Below are 12,466 nucleotides of genomic sequence, written 5' to 3' on the forward strand. Positions count from 1 at the left end.
GGACACAAAGTGTCACTATGGAGTAAGAGCGCTGTTTTGGGGGATCCCCTAACTTTCGATCGTTAAGTCAACGGTCTCTGAACGATATTCTCGTTTATTTCTTAATCAAATTAACACGAACTGCTTCAAGCCTCGCGGCAGTTGATATTTACTAACTCGCATTACCATTATTCTCTATACATATAGGGTCAGTATCTCTTGGCATATTAGTAGTCGTCGGTAGCTTCACATTGAGTTTTCGTGACTTTGAGCAAATTTCCAAAGAAACGTCTCAGTGTTATGTTCGTTTTATATTATCAGCATTAATTATGGACTATCACTTACTAAATCGCGAATGCTGTTATTGACATTCTTTGTGCCAATTTCCTTTCAATCCAATGGTTCAGTGACTGAATTCATTTACGCATGTTTCAAGTCATCCTCAGCTGTGAAAAATGTTAAAAGCGTAGGTGCTACACGTTGGTACTTTTTTGGTATGAAAATTTTCATCATTATTACTTATCGATTTCAATCAGTAAGTATGTTGATAGGTATTTGTCTGTATGTCTGTATGTTTGTCTGTTAGATGCACGCGATATCTCACGAAAGCGAGATTGAATCTGCTCCAGATTTCGCATGTGAATTCATCGTATCTCGGACCAGAAGCCTATTGAATTTGGGCGAATTATGTCGTATAATTAGCGAGTTATCAATCAATTATTGATATAGTGATCTAGATTTTTGTAAAGCGAGAGAATTTTGAGACCCGCCGAGTGTGTGTGTGCGATGCGCAGTGCGCAAGTTAAAAGAGCGGATGAATCGTAATTGCAGTTTCTGTTTTGGGAGATTCCCCAACTATCGATCGATAAGTCTTCGGTTTCCAACCGATATTCTCGTTGTATCCTTCCTTGTTTGCCAGACCGGTCCAATATGACGTCATAATGAATATAAACACTGTTTTAATGAATTATAATTTAATTGCAGATAAATACCGATACAGGCGATTCCCTGCTCGTCTATCTATGTATGGTGACCAACGTAGAATGTAGATTTGTATGATGATTTTTCAATTCATTGATGGAAGAGGAGATTCTGACTACAAAGATTTGGAGAAGAATAATGACATACGTAAGTTTTTGAGACGTACGATATTTTCGACAATAACCCTGTTTAAAGAATCTTCTTATTCACATTGAAAAGCAATTATATATTAACGTTATGTTTTGTTCGAAATCAAAATTATTGACTGAAAATACTCATGTCTGTAGCTTCCAGATACTGGTATTTTTTCCAAATGCATTACTTTACAAATTGAAGTAGTCCCGAAATCTAGTCACAATGTAAGAAATATTTTTGATTTTATTATCCGTATATAGTCAGTAATCTTCTCGTCATTTTATAAAATTATATTATACTCCGAGTTGATCTCACTCACTCATTCATCCACACTTGATAACCTCGCGAGCGAACACGGTTCTTCTTGTTTTGATAACATTTAAGAATGAGTTAACCTTCTGCTTTCCTGGCTTACGTGAATGGAGACCATTGTCAACGTGCCCCATGCCCTGTCCCAGCCAAATCGATTTATTGTCAACTATATTCAGCTTTCAAGCAACTCGACTCACAGCGATAAAGTGCCCTTCTCGCTTTCTTTGCCTCAAAGTTTTGCCGCAATTGAATCCAACTTAAAATCGGTTTTATTCTTTCATAACACTTCATACGATGGTACTTGAAACAAAATCAGAAACGTCGACATCTCGAACGAAACCTACAGAAAACAATGAACAAACCGAATATAACATGCGGATATCTAAACAAATCTTACAGTAGTGTACAGTGGCAATTAAAATTTACAAATATCAGCACATAACTAAATGCATAAAATTATTTATAGATTACTTTTTTTGAGACCGATTAGATACATACCCCATGTTTTAGATCCCCAGGTGACACTATCCAATAAAGTTTTATCCAAAGTGAACTCAATGTATCTTGCATTACTAAAATCTAAAAGCCGCTGTTATTTACCTGATATACCTATAATACAGCCCCAACCTGCAGTCAAAAACTATATATTAATTACAATCGGGCACTTCGGATTTAACCCCGAATCTGACTTCAATCCAAATTGGTATTTCTAACTGCAAAATGGAGAATACTAAAACCAATACTAAAAATCAGAAACGTCTCCGAAGACACTAACAAAGAACATTAAGCTAGACAGTGACAATGCATCCGAGCTGATTGCTATCAATTTGCTAATTACAGTGATTAATCGAAAACTGTCGAAATACTGTTATGGGACACTGCGTCAGACGATTTTCGTCCATTGCGTAACGTAATGCGTCATTATATCCAGAACTGAACTGAGTCCTTATAGGAGAGCTGTCGTTCAACATAACTGTGTCTAAATAACAAGTTCAAACAATTACACTTAACGAACTAGTGCAGGGATGGCGAACCACTGACCCACGTGTCACAAAGTGACCCACCGCGTTTTATTCGTGACCCGCCAAGGCACGAATAAAATAAAAATAAAATGCTAACATATTAGTAATAAAAATTGATAAAACCGGTCATAAATTAATCTAACAATAACTAAACTATTATAATGTACCGTCGGGGCCGCGATCGCTTATTCTCAAATTGTTAATTTTTGAACCGGTATGGATATTTTCAGACCCCTAATCTTAGAGGCAAGTCTGCTCCGCCGTGTACCGTTATTCAGCTATTGGCTCTGATATAGTTAATGACATAACAATGCAATTGATCTGTTTATTTCTCGCAACGTCGAGATAATACGAGAACTAGATGCCACTTTGATTTTTATTAGTTTATCGCCTACAATGCCGTTGAGAAAAAAAAATTTCAGGCTTGAAATAAAAACCTAGAAATCCGAAATAACAACGGGGCAGTGTAGAAGTGCCTTAATGTGGTTGAAAACTGATCAAAAAATATAACACTATCAGAGTGGAATTCCCTCCAAACGCTTTGGAACAGTGAAATAGTTTGCCGCATCGTCATAAACGTTTTTGGTAATTCATATCCGTGTTTTCGTACTCTTATTTCATAAAATCGAATGCCATAAAAAGTCCCTGATAGAAGTACTGCATAAGTAAAGCCCAAAACTACCCCAACACCAACAGAAACTCATAAGATTTGTTCCAGAAGTTTTTTTATAGATACAAACATTGATTAAATATATGTGACCCACTCTCTTCTTTTACGCGATAAAAATATTATTTTCGACCCATTCATCGAAAAAGGTTCGCCATCCCTGAACTAGTGCAATGAAAATCATTATTTAGCACATAATTATTCGATTCTTTTATACCAAGACCCTGACAATAATGGGAAAATGCGAGATTTGAGACAAACACCCCGCTAAGTTTTAAAAGAACAAATTAGCAAATCATTCGTAAAGTTAGGGTTATAAATGATTTAAAAGTTTTAATTTCCGGAGTAATCAGCATTCCTAACCCCAAGCCAAACCCTAACTGGATAATTGCTTTTTTTAGTCAGAGCGATGGCGGGTTCGTTTTTAGGCGCAGGATTTGTAAAAATGATCCAATGTTTCACATAAAAGTTACTCCACGTTGGGTTTCTTTGTTTTTGAATCAGGAACTAAGTTTGCCCTGAGTAATACTTTGCTCTGTGGAGGTTAAATAAAAACCAAACAGACTTTACTAGAGACTTCGAGAACATTTGAAACAATCTCTTGTGAAGTACGATTTTGAACTCTGCTCATATTGCGTGTCATCTGCTATGTCTCATTTGCATGTCCGGGTTCGGAGAAATGTTTTACGTTAAGCGCTTCTACGACTAAATGTGACCGCAACCGACGACTGTGAGCAGCAATGAGGCAATTCCCGAACCTGCAAAACGCAGTTGAAACTCGTGCCGTGCGGTGTGCTCAAGTCTTCAGCGATTGCAAAAATTCACTTTCAGCTTTCAGTACTTTTATCTGTTCAGTTGACCTACCGACGCACATAAAAGTTAATATCAAGAAACATAGTAAAACACTAATACGCTTTAATAATACTATATTTATACTCGTTTCTTGATATTGATCAAAGTAAGAGTAAGATCAAAGATCAAAGTAAGTCAGACTGTAAGATATTATTTGATTAGTAATGGGACACAAAGTGACACTATGGAGTAAGAGCGCTGTTTTGGGGATCCCCTAACTTTCGATCGTTAAGTCAACGGTCTCTGACCGATATTCTCGTTTATTTCTCAATCAAATTAACACGAACTGCTTCAAGCCTCGCGGCAGTTGAGATTTACTAACTCGCATTACCATTATTCTCTATACATATAGTGTCAGTATCTCTTGGTATATTAGTAGTCGTCGGTAGCTTCACATTGAGTTTTCGTGACTTTGAGCAAATTTCCAAAGAAACGTCTCAGTGTTATGTTCGTTTTATATTATCAGCATTAATTATGGACTATCACTTACTAAATCGCAAATGCTGTTATTGACATTCTTTGTGCCAATTTCATTTCAATCCAATGGTTCAGTGACTGAATTCATTTACGCATGTTTTAAGTCATCCTCAGCTGTGAAAAATGTTAAAAGCGTAGGTGCTACACGTTGGTACTTTTTTGGTATGTAAATTTTCATCATTATTACTTATCGATTTCAATCAGTAAGTATGTTGATAGGTATTTGTCTGTATGTCTGTATGTTTGTCTGTTAGATGCACGCGATATCTCACGAAAGCGAGATTGAATCTGCTCCAGATTTCGCATGTACATTCATCTTATCTCGGACCAGAAGCCTATTGAATTTGGGCGAATTATGTCGTATAATTAGCGAGTTATCAATCAATTATTGATATAGTGATCTAGATTTTTGTAAAGCGAGAGAATTTTGAGACCCGCCGAGTGTGTGTGTGCGATGCGCAGTGCGCAAGTTACAAGAGCGGATGAATCGAAACTGCAGTTTCTGTTTTGGGGGATTCCCCAACTATCGATCGATAAGTCTTCGGTTTCCAACCGATATTCTCGTTGTATCCTTCCTTGTTTGCCAGACCGGTCCAATATGACGTCATAATGAATATAAACACTGTTTTAATGAATTCTAATTTAATTGCAGATAAATACCGATACAGGCGATTCCCTGCTCGTCTATCTATGTATGGTGACCAACGTAGAATGTAGATTTGTATGATGATGTTTCAATTCATTGATGGATAAGGAGATTCTGACTACAAAGATTTGGAGAAGAATAATGACATACGTAAGTTTTTGAGACGTACTATATTTTCGACAATAACCCTGTTTAAAGAATCTTCTTATTCACATTGAAAAGCAATTATATATTAACGTTATGTTTTGTTCGAAATCAAAATTATTGACTGAAAATACTCATGTCTGTAGCTTCCAGATACTGGTATTTTTTCCAAATGCATTACTTTACAAATTGGAGTAGTCCCGAAATCTAGTCACAGTGTAAGAAATATTTTTGATTTTATTATCCGTATATAGTCAGTAATCTTCTCGTCAATTTATGAAATTATATTATACTCCGAGTTGATCTCACTCACTCATTCATCCACACTTGATAACCTCGCGAGCGAACACGGTTCTTCTTGTTTTGATAACATTTGAGAATGAGTTAACCTTCTGCTTTCCTGGCTTACGTGAATGGAGACCATTGTCAACGTGCCCCATGCCCTGTCCCAGCCAAATCGATTTATTGTCAACTATATTCAGCTTTCAAGCAACTCGACTCACAGCGATAAAGTGCCCTTCTCGCTTTCTTTGCCTCAAAGTTTTGCCGCAATTGAATCCAACTTAAAATCGGTTTTATTCTTTCATAACACTTCATACGATGGTACTTGAAACAAAATCAGGAACGTCGACATCTCGAACGAAACCTACAGAAAACAATGAACAAACCGAATATAACATGCGGATATCTAAACAAATCTTACAGTAGTGTACAGTGGCAATTAAAATTTACAAATATCAGCACATAACTAAATGCATAAAATTATTTATAGATTACTTTTTTTGAGACTGATTAGATACATACCCCATGTTTTAGATCCCCAGGTGACACTATCCAATAAAGTTTTATCCAAAGTGAACTCAATGTATCTTGCATTACTAAAATCTAAAAGCCGCTGTTATTTACCTGATATACCTATAATACAGCCCCAACCTGCAGTCAAAAACTATATATTAATTACAATCGGGCACTTCGCATTTAACCCCGAATCTGACTTCAATCCAAATTGGTATTTCTAACTGCAAAATTAGTAATACTAAAACCAATACTAAACATCAGAAACGTCTCCGATGACACTAACAATGAACATTAAGCTAGACGGTGACAATGCATCCGAGCTGATTGCTATCAATTTGCTAATTACAGTGATTAATCGAAAACTGTCGAAATACTGTTATGGGACACTGCGTCAGACGATTTTCGTCCATTGCGTAACGTAATGCGTCATTATATCCAGAACTGAACTGAGTCCTTATAGGAGAGCTGTCGTTCAACATAACTGTGTCTAAATATCAAGTTCAAACAATTACACTTAACGAACTAGTGCAGGGATGGCGAACCACTGACCCACGTGTCACAAAGTGACCCACCGCGTTTTATTCGTGACCCGCCAAGGCACCAATAAAATAAAAATAAAATGCTAACATATTAGTAATAAAAATTGATAAAACCGGTCATAAATTAATCTAACAATAACTAAACTATTATAATGTATCGTCGGGGCCGCGATCGCTTATTCTCAAATTGTTAATTTTTGAACCGGTATGGATATTTTCAAAACCCCTAATCTTAGACGCAAGTCTGCTCCGCCGTGTACCGTTATTCAGCTATTGGCTCTGATATAGTTAATGACATAACAATGCAATTGATCTGTTTATTTCTCGCAACGTCGAGATAATACGAGAACTAGATGCCACTTTGATTTTTATTAGTTTATCGCCTACAATGCCGTTGAGTAAAAAAAATTTCAGACTTGAAATAAAAACCTAGAAGTCTGAAATAACAACGGGGCAGTGTAGAAGTGCTCTAATGAGGTTGAAAACTGATCAAAAAATATAACACTATCAGAGTGGAATTCCCTCCAGACGCTTTGGAACAGTGAAATAGTTTGCCGCATCGTCATAAACGTTTTTGGTAATTCATATCCGTGTTTTCGTACTCTTATTTCATAAAATCGAATGCCATAAAAAGTCCCTGATAGAAGTACTGCATAAGTAAAGCCCAATACTACACCAACACCAACAGAAACTCATAAGATTTGTTCCAGAAGTTTTTTTATAGATACAAACATTGATTAAATATATGTGACCCACTCTCTTCTTTTACGCGATAAAAATATTATTTTCGACCCATTCATCGAAAAAGGTTCGCCATCCCTGAACTAGTGCAATGAAAATCATTATTTAGCACATAATTATTCGATTCTTTTATACCAAGACCCTGACAATAATGGGAAAATGCGAGATTTGAGACAAACACCCCGCTAAGTTTTAAAAGAACAAATTAGCAAATCATTCGTAAAGTTAGGGTTATAAATGATTTAAAAGTTTTAATTTCCGGAGTAATCAGCATTCCTAACCCCAAGCCAAACCCTAACTGGATAATTGCTTTTTTTAGTCAGAGCGATGGCGGGTTCGTTTTTTGGCGCAGGATTTGTAAAAATGATCCAATGTTTCACATAAAAGTTACTCCACGTTGGGTTTCTTTGTTTTTGAATCAGGAACTAAGTTTGCCCTGAGTAATACTTTGCTCTGTGGAGGTTAAATAAAAACCAAACAGACTTTACTAGAGACTTCGAGAACATTTGAAACAATCTCTTGTGAAGTACGATTTTGAACTCTGCTCATATTGCGTGTCATCTGCTATGTCTCATTTGCATGTCCGGGTTCGGAGAAATGTTTTACGTTAAGCGCTTCTACGACTAAATGTGACCGCAACCGACGACTGTGAGCAGCAATGAGGCAATTCCCGAACCTGCAAAACGCAGTTGAAACTCGTGCCGTGCGGTGTGCTCAAGTCTTCAGCGATTGCAAAAATTCACTTTCAGCTTTCAGTACTTTTATCTGTTCAGTTGACCTACCGACGCACATAAAAGTTTATATCAAGAAACATAGTAAAACACTAATACGCTTTAATAATACTATATTTATACTCGTTTCTTGATATTGATCAAAGTAAGAGTAAGATCAAAGATCAAAGTAAGTCAGACTGTAAGATATTATTTGATTAGTAATGGGACACAAAGTGACACTATGGAGTAAGAGCGCTGTTTTGGGGATCCCCTAACTTTCGATCGTTAAGTCAACGGTCTCTGACCGATATTCTCGTTTATTTCTCAATCAAATTAACACGAACTGCTTCAAGCCTCGCGGCAGTTGAGATTTACTAACTCGCATTACCATTATTCTCTATACATATAGTGTCAGTATCTCTTGGTATATTAGTAGTCGTCGGTAGCTTCACATTGAGTTTTCGTGACTTTGAGCAAATTTCCAAAGAAACGTCTCAGTGTTATGTTCGTTTTATATTATCAGCATTAATTATGGACTATCACTTACTAAATCGCAAATGCTGTTATTGACATTCTTTGTGCCAATTTCATTTCAATCCAATGGTTCAGTGACTGAATTCATTTACGCATGTTTTAAGTCATCCTCAGCTGTGAAAAATGTTAAAAGCGTAGGTGCTACACGTTGGTACTTTTTTGGTATGTAAATTTTCATCATTATTACTTATCGATTTCAATCAGTAAGTATGTTGATAGGTATTTGTCTGTATGTCTGTATGTTTGTCTGTTAGATGCACGCGATATCTCACGAAAGCGAGATTGAATCTGCTCCAGATTTCGCATGTACATTCATCTTATCTCGGACCAGAAGCCTATTGAATTTGGGCGAATTATGTCGTATAATTAGCGAGTTATCAATCAATTATTGATATAGTGATCTAGATTTTTGTAAAGCGAGAGAATTTTGAGACCCGCCGAGTGTGTGCGTGCGATGCGCAGTGCGCAAGTTACAAGAGCGGATGAATCGAAACTGCAGTTTCTGTTTTGGGGGATTCCCCAACTATTGATCGATAAGTCTTCGGTTTCCAACCGATATTCTCGTTGTATCCTTCCTTGTTTGCCAGACCGGTCCAATATGACGTCATAATGAATATAAACACTGTTTTAATGAATTCTAATTTAATTGCAGATAAATACCGATACAGGCGATTCCCTGCTCGTCTATCTATGTATGGTGACCAACGTAGAATGTAGATTTGTATGATGATGTTTCAATTCATTGATGGATAAGGAGATTCTGACTACAAAGATTTGGAGAAGAATAATGACATACGTAAGTTTTAGAGACGTACTATATTTTCGACAATAACCCTGTTTAAAGAATCTTCTTATTCACATTGATAAGCAATTATATATTAACGTTATGTTTTGTTCGAAATCAAAATTATTGACTGAAAACACTCATGTCTGTAGCTTCCAGATACTGGTATTTTTTCCAAATGCATTACTTTACAAATTGGAGTAGTCCCGAAATCTAGTCACAGTGTAAGAAATATTTTTGATTTTATTATCCGTATATAGTCAGTAATCTTCTCGTCAATTTATGAAATTATATTATACTCCGAGTTGATCTCACTCACTCATTCATCCACACTTGATAACCTCGCGAGCGAACACGGTTCTTCTTGTTTTGATAACATTTGAGAATGAGTTAACCTTCTGCTTTCCTGGCTTACGTGAATGGAGACCATTGTCAACGTGCCCCATGCCCTGTCCCAGCCAAATCGATTTATTGTCAACTATATTCAGCTTTCAAGCAACTCGACTCACAGCGATAAAGTGCCCTTCTCGCTTTCTTTGCCTCAAAGTTTTGCCGCAATTGAATCCAACTTAAAATCGGTTTTATTCTTTCATAACACTTCATACGATGGTACTTGAAACAAAATCAGGAACGTCGACATCTCGAACGAAACCTACAGAAAACAATGAACAAACCGAATATAACATGCGGATATCTAAACAAATCTTACAGTAGTGTACAGTGGCAATTAAAATTTACAAATATCAGCACATAACTAAATGCATAAAAATATTTATAGATTACTTTTTTTGAGACTGATTAGATACATACCCCATGTTTTAGATCCCCAGGTGACACTATCCAATAAAGTTTTATCCAAAGTGAACTCAATGTATCTTGCATTACTAAAATCTAAAAGCCGCTGTTATTTACCTGATATACCTATAATACAGCCCCAACCTGCAGTCAAAAACTATATATTAATTACAATCGGGCACTTCGCATTTAACCCCGAATCTGACTTCAATCCAAATTGGTATTTCTAACTGCAAAATTAGTAATACTAAAACCAATACTAAACATCAGAAACGTCTCCGATGACACTAACAATGAACATTAAGCTAGACGGTGACAATGCATCCGAGCTGATTGCTATCAATTTGCTAATTACAGTGATTAATCGAAAACTGTCGAAATACTGTTATGGGACACTGCGTCAGACGATTTTCGTCCATTGCGTAACGTAATGCGTCATTATATCCAGAACTGAACTGAGTCCTTATAGGAGAGCTGTCGTTCAACATAACTGTGTCTAAATATCAAGTTCAAACAATTACACTTAACGAACTAGTGCAGGGATGGCGAACCACTGACCCACGTGTCACAAAGTGACCCACCGCGTTTTATTCGTGACCCGCCAAGGCACGAATAAAATAAAAATAAAATGCTAACATATTAGTAATAAAAATTGATAAAACCGGTCATAAATTAATCTAACAATAACTAAACTATTATAATGTACCGTCGGGGCCGCGATCGCTTATTCTCAAATTGTTAATTTTTGAACCGGTATGGATATTTTCAAAACCCCTAATCTTAGACGCAAGTCTGCTCCGCCGTGTACCGTTATTCAGCTATTGGCTCTGATATAGTTAATGACATAACAATGCAATTGATCTGTTTATTTCTCACAACGTCGAGATAATACGAGAACTAGATGCCACTTTGATTTTTATTAGTTTATCGCCTACAATGCCGTTGAGTAAAAAAAATTTCAGACTTGAAATAAAAACCTAGAAATCTGAAATAACAACGGGGCAGTGTAGAAGTGCTCTAATGAGGTTGAAAACTGATCAAAAAATATAACACTATCAGAGTGGAATTCCCTCCAGACGCTTTGGAACAGTGAAATAGTTTGCCGCATCGTCATAAACGTTTTTGGTAATTCATATCCGTGTTTTCGTACTCTTATTTCATAAAATCGAATGCCATAAAAAGTCCCTGATAGAAGTACTGCATAAGTAAAGCCCAATACTACACCAACACCAACAGAAACTCATAAGATTTGTTTCAGAAGTTTTTTTTATAGATACAAACATTGATTAAATATATGTGACCCACTCTCTTCTTTTACGCGATAAAAATATTATTTTCGACCCATTCATCGAAAAAGGTTCGCCATCCCTGAACTAGTGCAATGAAAATCATTATTTAGCACATAATTATTCGATTCTTTTATACCAAGACCCTGACAATAATGGGAAAATGCGAGATTTGAGACAAACACCCCGCTAATTTTTAAAAGAACAAATTAGCAAATCATTCGTAAAGTTAGGGTTATAAATGATTTAAAAGTTTTAATTTCCGGAGTAATCAGCATTCCTAACCCCAAGCCAAACCCTAACTGGATAATTGCTTTTTTTAGTCAGAGCGGTGGCGAGTTCGTTTTTTGGCGCAGGATTTGTAAAAATGATCCAAAGTTTCACATAAAAGTTACTCCACGTTGGGTTTCTTTGTTTTTGAATCAGGAACTAAGTTTGCCCTGAGTAATACTTTGCTCTGTGGAGGTTAAATAAAAACCAGACAGACTTTACTAGAGACTTCGAGAACATTTGAAACAATCTCTTGTGAAGTACGATTTTGAACTCTGCTCATATTGCGTGTCATCTGCTATGTCTCATTTGCATGTCCGGGTTCGGAGAAATGTTTTACGACAAGCGCTTCTACGACTAAATGTGACCGCAGCCGACGACTGTGAGCAGCAATGAGGCAATTCCTGAACCTGCAAAACGCAGTTGAAACTCGTGCCGTGCGGTGTGCTCAAGTCTTCAGCGATTGCAAAAATTCACTTTCAGCTTTCAGTACTTTTATCTGTTCAGTTGACCTACCGACGCACATAAAAGTTTATATCAAGAAACATAGTAAAACACTAATACGCTTTAATAATACTATATTTATACTCGTTTCTTGATATTGATCAAAGTAAGAGTAAGATCAAAGATCAAAGTAAGTAAGACTGTAAGATATTATTTGATTAGTGATGGGACACAAAGTGTCACTATGGAGTAAGAGCGCTGTTTTAGGGGATCCCCTAACTTTCGATCGTTAAGTCAACGGTCTCTGACCGATATTCTCGTTTATTTCTTAATCAAATTACCACGAA

The 12,466-nt window shown here is 36.5% G+C and overlaps 1 protein-coding gene across 3 annotated transcripts in view; it reads right to left on the minus strand.

Moving 5' to 3' along the window:
* Positions 1 to 12,466, minus strand: part of LOC144428077 (S-phase kinase-associated protein 2-like) — a 287,944-nt gene that overhangs the window by 247,490 nt on the left and 27,988 nt on the right. The window lies entirely within an intron of this gene.

This window comes from Styela clava, chromosome 10 (genome assembly GCF_964204865.1).
Source record: "Styela clava chromosome 10, kaStyClav1.hap1.2, whole genome shotgun sequence".
NCBI lineage: Eukaryota > Metazoa > Chordata > Ascidiacea > Stolidobranchia > Styelidae > Styela > Styela clava.